The following is a 5747-nucleotide window of genomic DNA, read 5'->3' on the forward strand; positions in this document are numbered from 1 at the left end:
TCACCCTTTCTCTCTATCTCTCTCTGCCTCTCTCTCTCTCTCTCTCTCTGCCTCTCTGTCTCTCTCTCTCTTTCTCTCTCTCTGTATTGGTGATTAGGTAGAGTGGTAGGCAGAGGGCTCAGTCACCCAGAAAGTCAGATAAACATCCCGGCAGCTGCCTAATTACAGTTGATAGCCAATGACAATTTTCCATGGCTCTGCTGTAGCAACCTGTTGCTTGGTGACTCCTCCCCCATTCACAAACACACACACACACACACTCGATATTGCCTTCCCACCCTCTCTCCTCTCCCCCCCTCCAGGCTCCCCCGTGGCAGCTGTGGCAAGCAGCATGTCTTCTGACACTTCTCTCCTCCCCCCCCTCCCTCCCTCCTGCCCTCCTTCCTCCTCTCTTTCGCTGCGTTCCATTGGAGCGGGAAGGCAGTTGTTGGTTCCCCTTTTCTTCTTCTTCTTGTTCTTTTTTTTTCTTCTTCCCTCCGGCCCTCCTACAAAAGAAAACATTCAAGATGGGGTCCGGGAGAGGAGGCCCAACGGGACTGTCTGACACAGACCAGACCAGCATGATTGGTCACATTCACTTCCTCTTTCCCCTGCGGGGAGAACAGGACTTCTGTACTTGCAGACGACCATTTGCATCCCCACACGTATTTACATCAGTATGTATTTGTATGTCTAGGACCCCATTGAGGCTATATCTGTTGTTGATATTAAAAGAAAATAATTCGGATAGTTTCGTAAACGAAATCGTGGAAACAGAATTGAAGATTTGAGACTAGTTTCTTCATAAATCTATAATCAAATGGCAAAATGTTTCTGGCAGTACTTGTGTAGGACGGCAAATGTGTTGTAGTAGGGTTTGAATGAGAACGGAATCCAAATGGACGTCTGCCTGAGCCGTGTGTTCCGTACCTGTTTGTCTGTTCTCACCTTATCACTCACATCCACAATCCAGCCTGTCTTTGTTGAATGTAAACATCACCGCATCCAGAAAATATGGAGCGTCCGGGCGTGATTACTGACACTTTCTCAACACTGTCTGCTGTGGGAAAGGTAGAGAAGGTTGTTTTGGGACGATGTGGCCGTTTGTGTGGATAGGGGAGGACTTGGCCAGGATGGTTTGTTGTGAGCGATTTTGCTTGTGTCTCGTGGGTCTGTGTCTAGTGAGTCTGTGTCTAGTTTCTCTCTCTCTAGTATTATAGTCTTGTCATTAGGTTTGTTTGTGACTCTGAAGCCCTGACGAATGCACAGCCTTACTGAGGCAGCTGCAAGTCACCTTTCACCTGTGTGTGTGTGTGTATGTGTGTGTGTGTGTTTGGGGGTGTTTATTAGACTTGTTCCGGTGTGGGTAGTTTGAGTCTCGAGTCACATGACGACAAGATGACTCCAATTTGCTCTAAACAAACTGCAGTGATGTTGGTGTTGTAGGCTGTTTGTGTTCCGGCCCATGTCAAGACAAGGTGACTTGCCCCACTCAACCCTAAGACATCATCCACTAAACATTTAGATATGACTCATCGTGGTAGAAGTATCCCTGTGATATTTAGTGATGTATGGGGAATAGGAATGACGTCCACAGTGGCAATAAGCCAGACACTAATGACCTTATACCTTTATACCTAGTAAGGAAAGGCCCCTGTGGCCTGAATTTCAAGGCATCGGTGGCTATTAGTGTGTGTGTGAGTTAGTATGTGTGAGTTAGTGTGTGTGTGTGTGTACCTCAAAGTAGATCCAGTGCCACCACAGGGGACTCCCCACGGAACCCACAGCAACCTCCGCCCTGTGTCACCAGAGAGAGTCCCGGCACCTCACCACAGGGCCGCCCAGCGCACCACATCCATCGCCCTCAGTCCCCGCAGCACGTGGGGCCCTGTCTGAGAGGAACTCTCACCTCCCCGCCCCCTCTCTGCCACCTCTTCCTCTTTCCTAACCAGTGGTCTTACCTCACTACCGTGACCTTGTGAGGGGGGTTACACTCGAAAGAATTTGCCTAAGACGGGACGATGTTCAACCCGCGTTTTCCACCAAGCTAAGCAGCTGAGCGTGATGTTGAGGTCATGGGGGATTTCCCTTTTGATATCGGAGGTGTGCGAAAACGTCACCAGGGTTACGCTGCGCTCGTACGAGCTCTCGGAAGGGGGAGGGAGTTCCGCGTGGAAGCGCTCAGTAGGTGACGTTGCTTACACGCTCTTACGGTGTCCCACAAACAGTCCATACTGCCGTTTCAGATACCAGGGGCGGAGAAGCGATGACGTCTCCTCGACTGCGTGCTCTCCCCTCGCCCTATCGCGGAGAGTCACTGAAAGGGTGTTTTCTTAGAAGGATCCGGATGCAGAGGCAGCATGGACCCTGAAGGAGGTTGAACTTCCATATGGTTGTTGGGCTGGTCGGGTCACGGAAGTCCGCTCTAACCCTAATCCAGTTGCTGAACATAGCAATCTTACCGTTAATAATCACTGACATATTTCCAACGTATTTTTGATCTGCCATGGTCTGTCTCCCGTAGAGTTGTGTGTTCTGGGGGAGGCGGGGTTTGTAGAGTCTGCGAGGCCGCTGCTTGATGTTCAGTGTTTGACATTTCTAGCACCGTTTTCAAAATGGAGGCCAGTGAGGAAGTGGCCGTTTGTGATGAATTGCCTTGTCAGATAAAGACAGGAAAGACGCGCTGCTGCTGCTGTAGCTGCTGCTGCTGTAGCTGCTGTAGCTGCTGCTGCTATGTCAACCAAGAGGAGACGCCTATCGAGGGCGTAAGAGGCCGTGCACCACACGTGGCACAGGGCTGCCGTATCTCTGGAACTTCTGCTTTTTATCTCAGCCAAGGCTGCTGATTTCAGCGTCGATGTTTTTGCGGTCGAACTCTATGAAACGTGCGAGTCGCACCCAGCAGGCACGCTTCCTCGCTCTCCGCTCCCCAGCCCGGCCGTGCCTTTTCATATTGTGTTTTCATAGCACAGGTGTTTGCATGATTTCACGTTCTTCCTGCCCTCGCGTCGCTGAGTGAAGCTGTCTGGCGCTCTGTCAGACGCCAGCTCAGAGCTGCACCTGTGGACACTCAGCTGTGCAACCCCAGGCCTCGCTTCAGCAACACCTGGTCCAGACGGGGAAACCGGTGTCCATTTATTTACGCTAATGGAGACCTATTTGCATCGGCTTAGGCAGCTCCGTAACAACTCAGCAAAAAAAATGACATTAAAATAAACATTGTCCTACTTTGGAGCCACAGGGAGGAGAAGCGTGCAGTGCGGAAAAGCCTCTTGTGCCTTTTGTGTGGCTGGGGCCCGGGTGGGCCCCAGCCCCCTGGCTCTTGGAACGGAGAGAGAGAGAGAGAGAGAGAGAGAGAGAGAGAGAGAGAGAGAGAGAGGATCACCCGAGGTGACGGCGGACGTTAAGGGCCCACAGCCTCTCGAGTGATTCACCAACCTCTTTCCCAAACCACCGGGCCCGCACAAGGCCCCGACCGCTCCTGTAACCAACCCTCCAATCTGCTCGGATTTTCCACATTTATTTGGAGCGATGTCCAGTTTTAGCTAACCGCCCTGATCCTGCATCTCTCTCTGTCTCTCCTGCTGCTGGCCCCTGGCCCTCCTCTCTCTCTCTCTCTCTCTCTCTCTCTCTCTCTCTCTCTCTCTCTCTCTCTCTCTCTCTCTCTCTCTCTCTCTCTCTGTTGGCTCCCGCTCCTTGGAGGCCGGCCGGTAGAGGCCCGGCTGGGGCCTCGGCAGAGGTATGTTGGCGGGGGTCCACGCAGCGGTCTGCGTCCCCGTCCAAGAAAGCCCACAATGCTGACTGACAGGAATTGTCAGATTGCTACGGAAGAGGGAAGGGGGGGGGTGGGGGGGGGGGGCGGCCTCCGTGGCAGTGGCGTTGCGTGTGAAGAGTTTATTTAGCGAGAGCGAGCAAAGGAAAGAGAGCGAGAGAATGATTAGGGTCGGGGGGGGTGCTGGCATTGTACAGTGTAGTCGATACCTATTCATAGTGGGAGTAATGCGTAGGGAATCAGAGCTGTTGATTATGACAAGAGGGATAAGAGACTTGTAGTGGGCTTTCTTTCTAGCTTCAGGATAGAGCACGGTTACTGTGACATGCAGTGGCTTTCGCCTGTCTCCCCCTCTCTCTCCCCCTCTCTCTCCCCCCTCTCTCTCCCCCCTCTCTCTCCCCCTCTCTTTCTGCCTCTCTCTCTCTTTGGCGGTGTGTATCGTTGTTGTCTGTGTGGTCCAGGGAGCGTATGGGAGCCTTCATTAGTGGGTCTGGTTTGCTGTGAGGAGTTTTACCACAGGACAGTTTGTTCAGACTCACTGCGTCGCTTACATAAACCATGGTGTTCTTGGCAAGCACATTACCATGCTAACGGCTCCACTCCTTTTTATGTGGTGCAGAATCCATCGTTGTGTGGGTGCGTGTGTGTGCGTGAATCAGAATATAGGTGTTCATGTGTCTGTGTGTGAGTCTGCATGAGTGTGAGTGTGAGTCAGAATGTGTGTGTGTGTGTGCCTGTCTGCCTGTACGTTCCTAAAGCCATAGTGTCACCCAGCCGCTATGCCCTGGCTCCAAATCCACAAGCTGTGTTTCATCTCGCCTTCTGGAAATCACATTCACTCATCAAGAAGCCGTGTTTACATAAGCTAAGTCCTCAGGCCCAAACGTACACAGCGCCAAACACCACCCTTCAGGTGTTTCACACAGAGCCGGTGACAAAGAGAAGTGCACCGTGTTTGTCAGGGTTACTTGTGTTACACGAGCAGGCCGTACAGAGAGCCTGGGCCGGATGAGTCATCGGGGGCTACATGTGTGGCCCTCAGACGGGTCTGTGTGTGTGTGTGTGTGTGTCTGTGTGTGTGTGTGTCTGTGTGTGTGTGTGTGTACGTGTGCCTCAGTTGGGAGTTTTTCTAGACGTCTCTGCCCCCCCCCCCACCCCTCAGAAAGAGGAGGATGCAGGTGCAGAGATCCCCCCTGCCCCCACACACACACACACACACACAACCCTTCTTCTTGTCTTTCTCCTTCTCTTCCCCCCCCCTTTCTCTCCCCCCCTCTTTCTCTCCCAGTTTCATGACTGGGCCAGGCTTGAGCTCTCCGGCAGCAGCCAAGTCCTCCAACAATGCGAGGCTTTGTGTCTACGCTGGGCTGCCAGACACACGGCGGCCTCAGCTCTCTGTGTGTGTGTGTGTGTGTGTGTGCGTACGGTATATGTGCACGAGCACGATAGCCAGCACCGTCCAGTTAGCGTCGACCGAGTGTGTGTCACGGCACAGGAGTGTAGTCCTGGCCACTGGGTTCGACTAAGTAGACAGGGCAGCGTGTGTTAAGTCATGTAATTTTTGGAGTTTTGTTTTTTTTTCGGAGGGGGGGTTGGCGGGGGGGGGGGGGGGTGTGGGTGGGTGTGTGTGTGTGTCGGCTTCCTCGGCCAGGGGAGTGAGATTTAGAGCAGAGACAGCTCTGCCCGGACACTCGCCTTCGCCTTTGCGTGAGTAGAAAGCGTGCGAACTTTCAACCCTGGCAGCCGAGGCCGACAGGTTTTTGGGGAAAGGGAAAGCACATAGGCACGGGTGGGTGGGTAGGGGGTGAAGAGGTGGTGGTGGTGGAGGGGGGGGGTAGCAGAGGAGGAAAGCGAAGGGATGGGAGGGGGGTCAAGGAGAAGTGTTTGGTTACACGAGGATATGGAGTTTGGTAATGCTGCTGGGAAGAGGGGAAGCGAACGGAGGAGTGACTTGCCAAGAAAAAGAGAGGAGGGCTCCGATTTCAAACTGTTTTCC

General features: G+C 53.1%; 1 protein-coding gene across 1 annotated transcript in view; it reads left to right on the plus strand.

Annotated features, from left to right (window-relative positions):
* Window positions 1-5747, plus strand: part of LOC134007859 (aryl hydrocarbon receptor-like) — a 14325-nt gene that overhangs the window by 643 nt on the left and 7935 nt on the right. The gene's annotated exons all lie outside the window — the stretch shown is intronic.

This window comes from Osmerus eperlanus, chromosome 21 (assembly GCF_963692335.1).
Source record: "Osmerus eperlanus chromosome 21, fOsmEpe2.1, whole genome shotgun sequence".
NCBI classification, from domain to species: Eukaryota; Metazoa; Chordata; class Actinopteri; order Osmeriformes; family Osmeridae; genus Osmerus; species Osmerus eperlanus.